This window comes from Desmodus rotundus, chromosome 9 (genome assembly GCF_022682495.2).
Source record: "Desmodus rotundus isolate HL8 chromosome 9, HLdesRot8A.1, whole genome shotgun sequence".
NCBI classification, from domain to species: Eukaryota; Metazoa; Chordata; class Mammalia; order Chiroptera; family Phyllostomidae; genus Desmodus; species Desmodus rotundus.
The window spans coordinates 49,555,002-49,571,144 of NC_071395.1; the positions used below are offsets into that span (position 1 = coordinate 49,555,002).

Here is a 16,143-nt window from a genome sequence, read left to right on the forward strand (position 1 = left end):
GAAAGCAGTTCTCTCCAGAATGTTCATACCCAGAGTCTCATGACATTTCACTTTGGGCATGTGAGTGTGGCCATAGCTTCCCAGCCAGCCCCACAGCCCCTCTGTGATCTATCCCTTGTCTCCCTTGCTGCCTCCCTTTCAGATTCCCTTTCACTGTGTTTGCCCAGGTCGGGGGGTGGAGGGTGAGAGGTGCAGACAGGAGGAAACTTAGGGCTCTCACTTTCTTGTGAGTGTCAGCTGACCCCCCAAAAGGGGCCTCAGCCTACAGTCTTTGTGTTAAATCTGTTTTGGAGCCCAGTTTGTTGGCATCATCATTGTTGAAAAGTCTTACCTCCTTGAGATAAATGGGAAAATTCAAACCCTTCCTATTGGAAAAGCATCTTAGCCTGGGGATATGGGGTATGCTTTGTGTTTCTGCTACCCAGAAAGGCCCTTTCTGTCTGGTTCTGTTTTCTGTAGCCCCGGTTCTAAAGCTGAGGCCTCTTCAGAAGTTCCAAAAATAAAATTGTAACTCCTTTCTCTCTCTCTGACTTCGTCCTCAGCAATGTCTCAGATTGTGAGGATAAGGAGGAACTTGTGTTTGTGGAGATCTTTTGGGCTCGTGGTGTAACCATCATGCTCCTGTGCAGGGCAGGCCAGTGAATTGTGAGAGAGAGGTTAAGTGTTGAAGGAGCTCAGAGCTGAATCTCAAACTCAGATCTTTCTGTACCAAAACCTGGCTGCAGTTGGCTCCTGGGCGTCTTGGTCCCAGATTTTCCTCACTGTGCCCATTGGCTTCCAACCCAATGGCACCCAGACGATGTGACGTTTTCTGAAGTTGAAGGTATTATCTTTATGACACAATAAAGGACTCAAAGGATCAAGGGACAGTGATTAACCTAAGCCACACAGGACAGGGTCCTCCTGCAGGACTAGAGACACCCCAGGGCATTGTAAAGCCATGTGAGTGTGGAAAGAGCTGGGTTTTTGGGGCCAGCAGGCAAATATTTCACAACACGAATCCAGGTGACTATGAGGGTATGCTTATTAAAGCTGGGGACAGTGAAACAAGGAAGAGCTCAGCATAGAAGAAGCAACAGCAGACCCCAGGCCGAGTTGTTAATTCACTGGGAAGTCAGAGAAAGGGGGGCCTTGGGGGCAGGTTGAGGGGGATTAGCTCTAGGATAAACTGCACTGCCCATGGCTCCCCTGATTGCAGGTCTCAGGGTTCCTTAGAGTTTAGGAGATAAATGCCCGTGGGGAAAGAAGTGACAGAAGAAGAGGGGAAAGGGAATGGTGTGGGCTGCTCCCTAGAGGGAGAGCACCTGTGCACTGGGTCCTTTGTCTTGATTTTTTATTTCTCTCTTGCAGGAATCTTAGGAGAGGTTTCAGGGGAGGGTTTCAGCAGAATATCCATCAGTTCTCCAAGTGTGTTCTTTCATCAATGTGTTTTCCACTGATTGGTCAGTCTTAGTCATTGCAGCTGGTCATGACGTTGCCCACCTGGTTTTGCTGTTTTTCTGGGCCTGGAGCTGAAATACAGCTGAGGCCTAGATGTTATCTCCAGGGAGGTGACCTTCTCTATCTGGCTGTAAATTGGTTGGCCATTTTTTGTTGAGCTATTGGTCTCAGTTTCCGTATTCCACTTGTCCTGGCTTACTGGTCTGTCTCAAAATCACACTGCCTGACTGATCTTGGGCAGATGATCTTTGTTTGTGCTTCTTCATTTGTAAACGGGGCAATAATCTCTGCCTTTCAGGTTGATGGGTGCTAGATGTGTACCCAGAATCAGCCCTGGAGCAGCACAGCATGTGGTGAGAGAAAACTATGCAGGCAACACTGCCCTTCAGTCTTAAGTGTCACTGAAAATAAGATGTCACATGTAGAGCTAGTGTATCCCTGAGTTCCCACAGTAAATGTTCTACCTATAGTAGTTCATTGGTGAAGTACAGTCATGGGTTTTGACAGAACCATAGGATCAAGTTTAGACCAGAGCCATTCTGGAGTGAGTAGTGTTAGAGGCAGGCAGTGTTTGGGTTCTTGTTAAGAGTATCTGGCTCTGGACACCCCCTGGGAACCTACAGCACACACACACAGTTGATCCTTGAACAATGTGGGGTTTAAGGGCATCAATCCCTTGTGCAGCCAAAACTCCATGTATAATTGTTTTTAAATTATATTTCATTGATTATACTATTACAGTTGTCCTGATTATTTCCCCCACTCCCCTCTACCTGGCACCCCCTATGCCCTTGTTCATGTCCAAGGGTCATGTGGGCAAGTTCTTTGGCTACTCCCTTTCCTAGACTGTACTTTACATTCCCGTGGCTATTCTGTAACTACTAATTTCTACTTCTTAATCCCCTCACCTCTCCCTCCCTCCCACCCAATCTCTTTATCTTTAACCTTTGGCATTTTAATTATGATGTGTTTTGGGGTGGGCCTCTTTGCCTCCATCTTCTTTGGGACTCTGTGCTTCCTGGACTTGTACATCTATTTCCTTCACCAATGTGGGAAAGTTTTCTTTCATTATTTTTTCAAATAGATTTTCAATTTCTTGCTCTTTCTCTTTTTCTTCTGCCACCCCTATGAAGCGAATGTTGGATTACTTAAAGTTTTCCCTCAGGCTGCTTACACTATCCTCATGTTTTTTGGATCCATTTCTTCTTCTTGTTCTAATTGGTTGTTTTTTTGCTTCCTTATGTTCCAGATCATTGATTTGATTGTTGGCTTCATCCACTCTACTATTGTTTCCTTGTAAGTTGTTATTTACTTCAGTTAGAGGGTATGCTTATTAAAGCTGGGGACAGTGAAACAAGGAAAGGCTCAGCATAGAAGAAGCACCCCGAATTCTTAGTTTCTGACTGGATCTTTTTTATGCTCTTTAGGTCCTCACTGAGTTCCTTGAGCATCCTGATAACCAGTGTTTTGAACTCTGCATCTGATAGATTGCTTATCTCCATTTCGTTTAGTTCTTTTTCTGGAGTTTTGATCTGTCCTTTCATTTGGGCCATGTTTCTTTGTCTCCTTGTTTTGGCAGCCTCCCTGTGTTTGTGTTTGTTTCTGTGTATTAGGTGGAGCTGCTTTGACTCTGTGTCTTGGTAGTAGTGTGGCCTAATGTAGTAGGTGTCCTGTAGGATCCAGTGGCACAGTCTCCCCTGTCTCCCAAGCTGGGTACTCAAGGTGTATGCTTCATGTGGGCTGAGTACACCCTCCTCTTGTGGTTGAGCCTTGGTTACTTTTGGCAAATCACTGGGAGGGGTTTATCCAGGCCCATCAGCTGCAAGGATTGGCTGTGACCACTTACCACCAACCTCCACCCTTCGTGGAGGATCAGCTGTGCAGGGACAGGGTGGTGGGGCTCTGACATGGTCTGTAGCTGTCCACTGGGTGTGAAGGCCCTGAAGTTTCCCTGGAGGTGCAGGCCAAGATTAGCCCCCACCTATGTTTTGCCCAGGGCCACCCTGTCTGAGCTATAAAGCAATCTGAGATGGCTGCTACTTGTGCTGCACTTGGAGATTTCAAGGTGAAGCCAAGCTCTGAATCTAGGCTGCTAGTTCTGGGCCTGGGGCTCACTGAGGCCAGCTGCTGCTTTTTTTGAGAAGATTTAGGAAGTCATGCAGCATGAGCCATGACCAGCCATTTGTATGGAAAAGCAGCTTGAGTGGGCCTGTAAGTTGGGTGGGGCAGAGTTTCTGGGGATCTCCAAGGTGGGTCAAACAGTGTTAGCCAGCTTGATGTAATCTTAGATATGGCACTAGTCTGAGGGTTCTGTGGGGAGAGGGCCCTGAAAAGGGACAATGGCCTCTTGTTTGCCTTGATGCCAGACATTTTAGCCTCCCCCTGCATGTCATTGGTGCCCCTCAAGCTGCCTCTGCGGCACTGGAGCCCAGAGGGAGTAAGCCTGAGTAGATGAATCCATGTGTGGGTACTTTAAGAGGAACTGCTTGGGGCTCCAGAAGTTTCTTCTACTGACTTAATCCCTGCTGGTTTTTGCAGCCAGAAGTTGTGGGACTTATATTCCTGTCACTGGAACCCTGGGTTGGGACTCCTCTCTCTCAAGATATCCCTCCTGAATTTTTATCCATCACATGTAGATGTAGAACCAACTTTTTCCTCATCTGTGCCCCTCCTACCAGTCATGACGGATGTGGTTCCTTTAATTCCGTAGTTGTCAGACTTCCATTCATCTTGATTTCTGTTGGTTCTGAGTGGTGGTGGTTCTATATTTTAGTTGTAATTTTGATGTAGTTGTGCAAAGAGGTGAGCAATGTCTGCCTATACCGCCATCTTGATTGGAAGTCCTCCATGTATAACTTTTGACTCTTCCAAAACTTAATTATTTTTTAGTATCCACGGGGAATTGGTTCCTGGGTCCCCTGTGGATACCAGAATCCAAGGATGTGCAAACTGACACATGTAAATTCAATCACATCAATAATTACATTAAATGGCAGTGGTCTAAACACCCACATCAAAAGGCACAAGTTGTGAGAGTAGAACAAAAAGCAATCCAGATTAATTATATGTTTATAAGAGACAACCCCTAGATCCTTCGGTAGAAGATGGGAAAGATAGCATAAGTAAACCTAAGAAAGCTAGAATGACTATATTATATTAGATAAAGTAGACTTTAAGACAAACAATATTGCTAGAGCCAAAGAGGAACACTTTATAACAATACATCAGGAAGATAATAGTCATAAATGTATATGCGCCTAACAACAGAATCCCAAAATACCTGAGGCATCAGCTGATAGGATTGATAGTAATAATAGATAATTCGTCAATTATAGTTAAAGATTTCACTACTACAGTCTCAATAATTGGTAAAACAGCTAAACAGAAAATCAGTATGGTTCAAGAAGACTCAAAGAGCACTGTTGACCTGTTGGGCTAGTGGGCAGCTATAGAACACCTCCACCTGGTGACTGCAGAATAACATCTTCTCACAAGCACATGGAACATTTTGCAGGGCCATGAAACAAGTCTCAAGAATGGCTGTAATGAAAACAGACAATCGTAAGTGTTGACAAGGATGTGGAAAAGGGAACCCTGATACATGGTGGGAATGTAAAATGGCATAAACAGTTTAACAATTTTATACAGTTAGATATGAATGTACCTCATGACTCGGCGATCTATCCAAGGAATGGAATGTACACAAGAGAAATGAAAACATACATCCACACCAAGGCAGGTACTTGGGTGTCTGTAGCACTCTAATGTGTAATAGCTTAAAAGTGAAAACAGCCCTGGAGGGTGGCTCAGCTGATTTGAGTGTTGTCCCATAGTCCGAAAGGTCGCAGTTTTGATTCCTGGCCAGGGCACGTACATAGATTGTGGGTTTGATCCCTCGGTTGAGGCGCTTACAAGAGGCAGCCAGTCGATGTTTCTCTCTCACAAAGATGTTTTTTTCTCTCTCTCTTTTGTCCTCTGTCTCTCTTTACCCCTCTCCCCCTCCTTCCTTCCCTCCCTCTCTTCCTCTCTCTAAAAATCAATGAACGTATCCTCTGGTGAGGATAAGAAAATAAATAAAAAGTAGAAAGAATCCGCATATCCCTGGTTGAACACAATATACTTGCTAAGTTTGTGCAGTAGATGACTGTTCAGAAATGAAAAGCACAAACTATTGGTACATGCTACCACGTGGATGAATCTTAGGCTAGTCATGGCAAGGGAGAGACTCCCAACCCAGAGATTACATATTGGAGAATTTAATCTATGGAGGGCGTCCAGAAAATCAAAAGGTGTAGAAATGAGAGAGGGGCTCCATGGGGCAGGGGTGTGGTAGCAGTGATTAAAAGCTCATGGCACGAGAGAACCAAGATGGTGGTGTAGGTAGACACACTGCGCCTCCTCGCACAACCAGAACTGACAGAAAATGGAACGGCAAGGAAGTCTGACACCAAGGAAATAAAAAATAAACATTCATCCAGACCAGTAGGAGGGGCAGATACGGGTACCGGGGCGGAGAGGACTCGTGTTGCCGTGGCGGGACTGAGACTGGCAGAGTGTGGGACAAACAGGGCAGGCAGTCTGACCACTAGCAGACCCTGTGGCCCCACATTCGCGCACAGATAAACTGGACAAACGGCGGAGAGCAAAGAAGACCGCGTAACCCAGGGCTCCAGCTCGGGGAAATAAAGCCTCAAACCTCTGATTGAAAACGCCCGTGGGGGTTGGGGCAGCAGTAGGAGAGACTCCCAGCCTCACGGGAGAGGTCGTTGGAAGACCCACAGGGGCCTGGGGCGTGCACAAGCCCACCCACTCGGGAACCAGCACCAGAGGGGCCCAGTTTGATTGTGGGTAGTAGAGTGAAAGACTGAAATCTGGTGGAGAGGGGAGGGCACTATTGATCCCTCTCGGCCCCTCCCCCATGTACAGCATCACCATGCAGCAACCAGCATTACCCCGCCCCGGGGGAACACCTAAGGCTCCGCCCCTTAAAGTAACAGATGCCCCAAGACAAAAAAAAAAAAAAAAGGCCCAAATGACAATACTTCAAAGCTCCAGAAAAAATACAACTAAGCTAGGAAGAGATAGCCAACCTATCGGATGCACAGTTCAAAACACTGGTTATCAAGATGCTCACAGAATTGGTTGAATTTGTTCGAAAACCAGATGAAAAAATGAAGCCTATGCTAAGAGAAACAAAGGAAAATGTACAGGGAACCAATAGTGATGCGAAGGAAAATGGGACTCAAGTCAATGGTGTGGGCCAGAAGGAAGAAACATCCAACCAGAAAAGAATGAAGAAACAAGAATTCGGAAAAATGAGAGGCTTAGGAACCTCCAGGACATCTTTAAACGTTCCAACATCCGAATTATAGGGGTGCCAGAAGGAGAAGAGGAAGAACAAAAAATTGAAAACTTATTTGAACAAATAATGAAGGAGAACTTCCCTCATCTGGCAAAGGAAATAGACTTCCGGGAAGTCCAGGAAGCTCAGAGAGTTCCAAAGAAGCTGGACCCAAGGAGGAACACACCAAGGCACATCATAATTACATTACCTAAGATTAAGCAGAAGGAGAGAATCTTAGAAGCAGCAAGAGAAAAGGAGACAGTTACCTACAAAGGTCTTCCCATAAGAGTGTCAGCTGATTTCTCCAAAGAGACCTTACAGGCAAGAAGGGGCTGGCAAGAAGTATTCCAAGTCATGAAAGACAAGGACCTACATCCAAGATTGCTCTGTCCAGCAAAGCTATCATTTAGAATGGAAGGGAAGATAAAGTGCTTCTCAGATAAGGTCAAGTTAAAGAAGTTCATCATCACCAAGCCCTTATTATATGAAATGTTAAAGGGAGTTACCTAAGAAAAAGAAGATAAAAAATAGGAACAGTAAAAATGAGAGCAAACTCACAGTTATTAACGACCACACCTAAAACAAAAACAAGAGCAAACTAGGCAAACAACTAGAACAGGAACAGAACCATAGAGATGGAGATCACATGGAGGGTTATCAATAGGGGGATGGGAGGGGGAGAGGGGGGGAAAGGTACAGAGAATAAGTAGCATAGATGATAGGTGGAAAATAGACAGGGGGAGGGTAAGAATAGTGTAGGAAATGTAGAAGCCAAAGAACTTATAAGTATGACCCATGGACATGAACTATAGGGGGGGAATGTGGGAGGGAGGGGGTGGGCAGGATGGAGTAGAGTGAGGGGGGGGAAATGGGACAACTGTAATAGCATAATCAATAAATATATTTTTTTAAAAAAAGCTCATGGCACAAGAGAGCTTTTTGGGATGATGGAAGTATTCTAAAATTGGACTGTGGTGATGGTTACACAACTTCAAATTTACTAAAAATCATTGAATTGTACTCTTACAATGAATGAATTTTGTGGTATGTAAATGATACCTTAATATGGATGCTTAAAAAAAAAACCCCAAATCAATGAGGTTAAAATAGTTTGGTTTCCGTTCTGGCAACCATAAATGTGCTCACAGAAAAACAAAAATCACAGAGGTGAGAATCGTGAACCTCTTAGTCTTTTGTGAAGCCGACTCAAAGGTTGGGCACAGGCTGCCCTCCCTCCACCTCAAGTCAGGACCATTAGGTAAGGTTGAAGCTGGGGCATTCAGTGAAAGCTGTATTGGGGTCCTTGTTTTGTTTTTGTCATAAGTAAATTCTGCTCCTGCACTTTTCTTATAGAGCAGTCTTTTTGTCACAAATTGTTGATATTCAGAGATAATCTGGAACACACACTGGTGAAAATAACTCCCCCCTGCTCCCACCTCTTCGCACCCCCCCACCTTTCCCTTGGGTCAAGGAGCATTTAACTCAGTAAAATATGAATCTCTTTGCTAGATGTTCTGTACCGGAAAGGGTAAGGACTGAGTCCCTCATCACCTTGGGCCTATGTGGGATTGGAGTTCCATGAACAGCCACCTCCATGTTTCACTGAAAACGTGTTCGTGTGTGTGTGCCTTTTTCTGAGACGCCAACTCTGTGACAGGCTGGTCCTGGGGACAGGAGTGATCTGATCATGCTTTCTGGGGTGCCATATTATGAAAGAACATGGAAAGGTTTGGGGGAGACTTTTGAGAGAGTGGCTCAAGGGGAGTAGAAGTCACTGGGTGTCTGCGCAGACCATCGCTACTTCCTCATTTCACCTGGGAGGAAACACAGGAGCCCCATTTCCTCTTCTTAATAGCTTGCCACGTGGCCCTTGGATGTGGCACAGGTGTTCTGGTGACTGCCTATCCTGGCTCCCGTTGGGGATGTGTGGCCTTGAGGCAGCCTTCTATCTCCCAGCTCTCTCCCCTCCCCGCATTGCATCATGCATCTCATTAGCTGTGGGTTGGGCTTCACTCGGACCAAGGGCTTGTCCCCTGTGTGGTGTGGGTGGGAAGGGCTACTATGCCTACCAATGACCTAATGGGAGCTGGCAGTTGCATCCTAAACCCTTAGAGATGTTAATTGGCTTTTGTTTTTCTGGCTTTTCACCTCCCTGGTCAAGTACTTGGAAGTTCTAACAGACTGTAGCATGCACTAAAAATGTCTGTTTACTGGGCCTGCAAAGCAGGGCATCTTTGTTGAAGCTGGTATCCTTGATGACAAAAATCACTGTCTCATCTTTCTTCTGAGACTTTGGCATTCACCAATGGAGTAATGAGGGTGACACATCTGTGTAGAAACCAGTCACCTCTTTCTTGCCCAGGGATCTCGTTGGCCGGTCATTTGGAATTAAGACAGGGCTTGGTGACCCACAGTGCTGAGAGTTATATGTGTGAGCACATCATTCGTGTGCATGTTAACACCCAGGTCTTCTTCCAAAGCAAAAATGAATCTGAAAGTAACATGGTAGTGCAGCCATTTGTCTGTAATGTAAGGGTGTGTGGGTAGCCTGTTCTGTGCTGTGTAGCAATGGGCAGAAAAAGGTTTCCACGACCTAAAATGCCTCTGTGGGTCATAGAGTTTTTGTTGTTTGGGTGACACTCTTTACAAGTGGCCTCTTGGGAGGGGAAAGATAAAGTAAACACTGGCGGTGCCTGCCCTGGCAGGAGGTAACATGATTGCACACGGTATGAGTCTCTCCTGGTGCAGCTTGCACATGTTTCCATCTATGTCATCCAAAGCCTTAGCAGGATGCAGAACCTTGCCATGACCCCAGAAAATTCCCTCAAGTCCTCCACGCATGTCCTGCCCTCCCTGACTGGGTGCACTCTTCCTCTCTAGACTAAAATCTCCTCAGACAGTGTGTGCTTGGGGGAGTCTGACTTCTCTCCGTGTGCTTTGAGATTCATTTGTGTTCTGTATCTGTGAGTGTTTTGTTGAGCAACTCCTGCATGGATATGCAGTTGTCCGCTCACCTGTCTGTAGACCAGGGCTGGGTGAGCACAGCTACTGTGATCATTCCTGCAGAAGTCCTCACAGGGATGTTGATCCTCATTTCTCTCGCTAAATACCTGTAGGTTGGATTATATATTGGGTCAGGGGGTTGGTGTGTGTTGTTTTGAAGAAATTACCAGTCCTTTCTTTGAAAATGTCTAGGCCTTTTTACTAATTCAGGTATGGGGGGCTGCCTACTTCATTCTCACTTGGTGTCTTCAGTCTTTACAATTTTAGTCAGTGGGTCTCCAGAGAGGGTCCAGGTCCAGGTCTGCTTATATAACCATTATTCTTTTCCCCTTGGTGACAGAAGGGGGGTCATTGCTGCACTGGCTGCCTGCCTAGTGGTGGTGGGAGTCCTTGCCTGCCATGTGCAGACCTGAGCTCCCACCCACTCTGTTCTCAGTACCATGCCCCACTGCAGCTGCGCCTGGCCTGCCAGCCAGCTGTCTGCTGGAATGTGCATCCTTGAGTGAGTTGGTTGAATGTTACACAGCTGTGGGCGTGATGGCTTGGGAAAGGGCCCTGGTTCTCCCATAGCCCAGTAGGTGTGGGTATGGCCCTCACCCTGGTTCTTCTGCAGTCTTCCTCACAGGGATTGACCTCCCTGTCTTGTGTGAGAGCTGGGGAAGTCCTGCAGCCAGAAGCCTGTTCCTTCCACCTGACCATCACTTGAGTTGGGACTGCAGCACCCTGAGAGACTCTTTGAAGCCCAGCCCCTCCCCAGCACCTGTTGTGGGCCGGCTGCTGCCTTTCACTACTGATTCTCTGCTGGGCAACTTCCAGGAGAGCCTGGGGCAGTCTGAGGGAGCTGCTCCATCAGCTCCAACTGGAAATCTTAGCCTGCTTGCATTTCTTAGCGTGTTCAGCACATGGGAACTGAGAGGTATGTTCCTTTGGAAGTCGTTTCCTAGTTTTGTGCTCCCTTCCCTGCCTCAGCTGCCACCTGCAAAACTGCATGACGCCTCTTCATCTCCTCCTCATTCTCTGCCTCTTCCTTGCCCTTCGGGCTCCTCATCTCAGTTCTCTCTCTGTCCACCTGCCTTTATTCTCGACCATATCTTATTCCAGGTTTGAAATAATTGAAATTTGAGGGTTTCATCTGTACTTCAAAAAGTCATTAGATTATTTTGGGGCATCAGGGAGACAGATTCTGGATGTCTTGTTTCTTCTAAAGGGAGTCAGCCCACACTGAGCAAAGTGTGAGCCAGTCTGGTGCACATTGTCATTGCCACTTTTCTGTTGCCTTTATGGCACCCTCCTCTGGCCATGGACGGGGTGGTTTCTCATTGGACAGTGTGAACCTTCTGGGGATGTCCTGTGTGGCAGCCCCTGTGCATAGCCATCATGGTAAGCATCCTAAGTGCTTATCTTTAAGCAGTCAGCTATTCACACATATGTGAGTTAAGCAGATTTGCAGAATATTTTGAAATTATTTGGTGTAATTCTGCAGTGCAGTTTCTGATACTTCGCCACAGCATGTATTTCTGCTAGTGCTTTGTCACATGTTGACAGGCTCCTCAACCTGTAACCCGTGCCCTGGGTGTGTTTGCAGGTCAGTGAAGCGTTCTATTTGCAGGCATATGTGAGAGAGGGTCTGTGATCAGCCCTCCACTGGGCTGACTAAAACTTTCTTATGTACACTGCTTTGTATCTTGTAGCTAATTTCTCTGCAGTGTTAAGAGCAGTTGTACCAGAACTTTAACCAAAATGGAAGGTGGGGGTGGGAAGTGCACTGGCCAGAGCACTTGAGCTGAGGGATCCTACCCTGTACCTCAAAGCCACCTAACCTGGTAAAGGAATAAGATGAAGGGGGCCTGCCTGTGTGTAGAACAGGTGGAAATGAGTGAATTCCTGGGACCTCTCAAGGGGTTCCACCAGGAGAGGAGCATTTTCTCAATGTCCTGGAGGAAAAGCAGAGCTGGCCTGTTTATAAGAGATTGCCAAGCTTTTTCCCTCAAGAAGATACGCATGTGAATTATACTTTATGAGCTTGAGGGTGGTGCAGCAGGTGATAGAAAACGAATGAGGGTATCGTGCAACCTGATTCCATTCACTGCCACGTGACCCAGGATAGTTTACTCCATACTTGGAGCCCATTGTCTCCTGTGAATCAAGGTTGGGTCATTCTTGAGCCTCAGAAGCTCCTGGCATCGTTCAGCAAAGTTTGTCACAGTAGTGATGGGAAGGAGCCATGGGACTCATGGGTGTCCAAGAATAAAGGAGAGGAGAGTATGTGGAGGGCCACAGGCCCCTGTGGAAGGAAGGTGAATGACATGCACAGCCAGGCGGGGTCAGCTGCCTTTGGAGACACTGAGTTCCCTTTGGCCAAGGCAGTTTCAGTGCCACTGCTGTGGAGGTGCCCACCTGGGGGCAGGATAAGAGAGGAGGTGGGGAGTGTGAGGCGTGAAGAGATAAGAGACATATACGCCCTTCCTGCGTGTCCCCTTCCTTGGGTCCCAAGACATAAATCTGCTTATTTTTAGAGCTTGATCTTAAAAGTAGTTGTGGTGTGGACTTCTGGCCAAGATGGAGGCATAGGTAAACTCATTTTGCCTCCTCACACAACCTTAAGAAAGATAACAACCAATCTAAAAACAAAAAACATCCAGAACTACCAGAAAATCTAACTCTATGGCAGTCTTGACAACCAAGCATTTAAAGAAGAAACATTTATCCAGATGGGTAGGTGGGGCAGAGAGGACTCGGTGTGACATGGTGAGGCAGCGGCAAGGCAGTGGCTGCAGCCGGCAGAGCAGGAGAGACAACTGGGGAGTGAGTGTCCCAGCCCCAGGCCAGACCACATAGCCCAGGGTGCCAGTGCCAGGAATATAAAGCCTCATAACTGCTGGCTGTAAAAACTAGTGGGAGTTGGGGAGGCCAAAGAAACTACCGGTCTCTTAGGAGAGTAGGTTTAAAGGGCCCACAAGGTCCTAGTTCACAAACTTACCCACTCCTGGGAATCAGCACTAGAGCAGCAGCTAGAAGGGCGCCACTTGCTTTTGGGAAGTGGGGGAAGTGACTGGAAATGGGGCAAGATCTGATCAAGTGGTACTGTTCCCTCTCTGACCTCTCGCCCCCCCCCCCCCCCCCCCCCACAGTGCCCCAAAGTAGGTTACTGCCCTGGTGAATACCTTGGGCTCCGCCCCTTATAGTGTAAAAGGTATGCTGACACGGGGAGTCAAAGCAGCTCTACCTAATACATAGAAACATAGGGAGGCTGCCAAGTTGAGGAGACAAACATGGCCCAAATGAAAGAACAAACCAACCTATTTTATGGAGTTTTATAGAAAACTCCATAAAAAGAACTAAGCGACATGGAGATAGCTAAACTATCAGATGCAGGGTTCAAAACACTGGTGATCAGGATGCTCAGAGAAATAGATTATGACCACAAAATAAAGGAAGAATTAAAGGCTATACAAAGTGAAATGAAGAAAAATATACAGAAAACTAACTGTGAAGAGAAGAAAGCTGGGGTTCAAATCAACAGTTTGGAACAAAAGGGAGAAATTAACATTCAACCAGGACAGAAAGGAGAAATGAACTTGAAAAAATGAGAGGCTTAAGAATATCTGGGACAACTTTAAACATACCACCATCTGAATCATAGGGGTGCTGGAAGGAGAAGAGGAAGAGCAAGAAATCGAAAAGTTAATTGAAAAAATAATGAAAGAAAACTTCCCCAATTTGGCAAAGGAAATAGACATACAAGTCTAGGAAGCTCTAAACAAGTTGGACCCAAAAAGGACCGCACACCAAGACACATAATTTTAAAATGCCAAAAGTTAAATATAAGAGAATATCTTAAAAGCAGCAAGAGGAAAGGAGAGAGTTACCTACAAAGGAGTTCCCATAAGGCTATCAGCTGATTTCTCAAAAGAGACCTTATAGGCAGGAAGGGACTGGCAAGAAGTATTCGAAGAGATAAAAAGCAAGGACCTACATCCATGATTATTCTATCCAGCAAAGCTATCATTTGGAATGGAAGGGCAGATAAAGTGCCTCCCAGACAAGGTAAAGCTAAAGGAGTTCATCACCAAGCCCTTATTATATGAAATGTTAAAGGGTCTTAGCTAAGAAAAAGATCAAAACTAGGAACAGTAAAATGACAACAAACTCACAACTATCAACAAGGGAATCTATAAAAAACAAACGAAGCAAACAACTAGAACAGGAACAGAGTCATAGAAATGGAGCACGCATGGAAGGGTTATCAGCGGGGAGGGGTGGGGGGCGAATGGGGGAAAAGGTACAGGGAGTAAGAAAGCATAATGATTAGGTACCAAATAGACAGAGGGAGGTTAAGCATAGTATAGGAAATGGAGAAGCCAAAGAACTTATATGTATGACCCATGGACATGAACTAAGAAGGAGGGGATTGCTGGGGGTAATGGGGGTACCTGGAGGGGGGGCGCAAAGGGGGAAAACTGGGACAACTAATAACATAATAAAATACACTTTATTTTAAAAAGTAGTTGTGTAACCGCATTGCAAAGCTTCAGGTTTTAGTGGGACTGAGACCTGGTGGCTGCAGTGTTTCTCAAGGCCGAGCCTTGATAGCTCTCAAAAGCAGCATTAATAGAATGCCGAGCTGAGGAGAATGACCCGTCCAAGCATGCAGCGTTTCCTCCTTTCAGGAGCACTAGGCAGTGACTGTGGGCAGTGTGGGACAGAACAGTCCTGGTGGCACTTATAGGGAGCTAACAGCCCAGAAATTGGAATGCGAGAGGGGAAGGGTGGAAGAAAGAGAAGGAGGGAAACATCAATGTGTGGTTGGTTGCTTCTTGTGCATCCCCTACTGGGGACCTGGCTTGCAACCCAGGCATGTGCCCTGACCAGGAATCAAACCAGGGACCCTTAGGTTCTCAGGCCGGCACTCAATCCAGCCACATCAGCTAGGGCTAATTAGATTTTATAAGGAAATTATGGCATACATGTGGGGTGAATCCTATTAAATTTTTAGTACCTCTCACTTTTCAAAATACAGCTTTGGCAGCAAGAGAAAGTTCACATGTCAGGAAGACTCCACTCAGGAGCCTTCGCCATAAGCACTGGCATGGCCCCTTTACCATCTCTAGGACCCAAAGAATATTAGATTGTGTGATAATATCTGTTGACAATACTTACTAGTTCATTTAAAGATGACAATAGTAAACCCATTATCACGTGATAGCATAAGTAACATTTTTTTATGAGAACTATTTTGCAGATTTCTTTAATACTTGCTGTAGCAAGTAGACAGTTGGATTCTCATATCTTTTCTGTGTCCAGTTTCTTGTAATATGTTGTTAGGGCTGAAGCACGTGAAGAAAACCCAGCTTCACACAGAAAAGCAACTGGATCGCGGTGGTGTGTTTGGGTAGTCTTTTTGGATAATTGTGTATTTCTTCCTTTAGTGAGACACCAAAACACAAAGTGGCCTCTCCCTAACAGGTGCACTTCAGATGACTCTGAAGCCTCTTTAGTGAACTTCTCGTACTCATTATATTAAAGTCCATCAATCTTTCTAACACTTTGAACAGAATAATATTTTTTAAAAAATAAACTCTTAATTTTAGGATCATTTTAGATTTACAGAAAAGTTGCAAAGATTCTTTCTGTACATCCTACCCCAGTCTCCCCATTGTTAATAGGTTACTGTGGAACCCAACACCCATATGTTACTATTAACCAAAGTTTATAATTATTCAGATTTCCTCCTCTTTACTTTTTCTGTTCCGGCACCCATGTTACATTTGGATTTCTTAGGCTCCTCTGGGCTGAGGCAGTTTCTCAGACTTTATTGGTTTGATGACACTGACAGTGTTGAGAACTGGTGAAGTGTTTTATGGAATACCCTCGGGTGGGATTTGCTGGTGTTTCTCTCATGGTTGTACTGGGGGGATGGGTGTATAGGGGGCAGGGAGGACCACAGAGGTCAGGTGCCCTTCTCAGTACATTGTGTTCAGGGCACATGCCATCAGTGTGACCTTTCTCTGACATTTAGCTTGATTCTCTAGCTGAGGTGGTGTCTGTCAAGTGTCTCCTGGGAAGATGCTATCTTCCATTTTTTCATGCTGTCTCTTTTGGAAGGAAGTCACTATTTACAGCCCATACCTAAGGGTATGGAGTCCCATTACCCCTTTTCCAGGGTGCAGCATCTGCACAAATTTTATATTTTTCTGCCTGGGAGATTTTTCTATTCTCCCCGTGAATGGCTTTTTACTCATATTTGACTTTTGTGGTACCATTGAACATTAGAAAATAATAGTTCACTTAGTTATTGAGATCTTTCCAATACAGTTGATCCTTGAACAGCATGGGCTTGCACTGTGTGGATCCAC

At 45.8% G+C, this 16,143-nt stretch overlaps 1 protein-coding gene across 9 annotated transcripts in view; it reads left to right on the top strand.

Annotated features, from left to right (window-relative positions):
- GATAD2A (GATA zinc finger domain containing 2A) overlaps positions 1-16,143 on the top strand; it is a 105,703-nt gene that overhangs the window by 68,230 nt on the left and 21,330 nt on the right. The window lies entirely within an intron of this gene.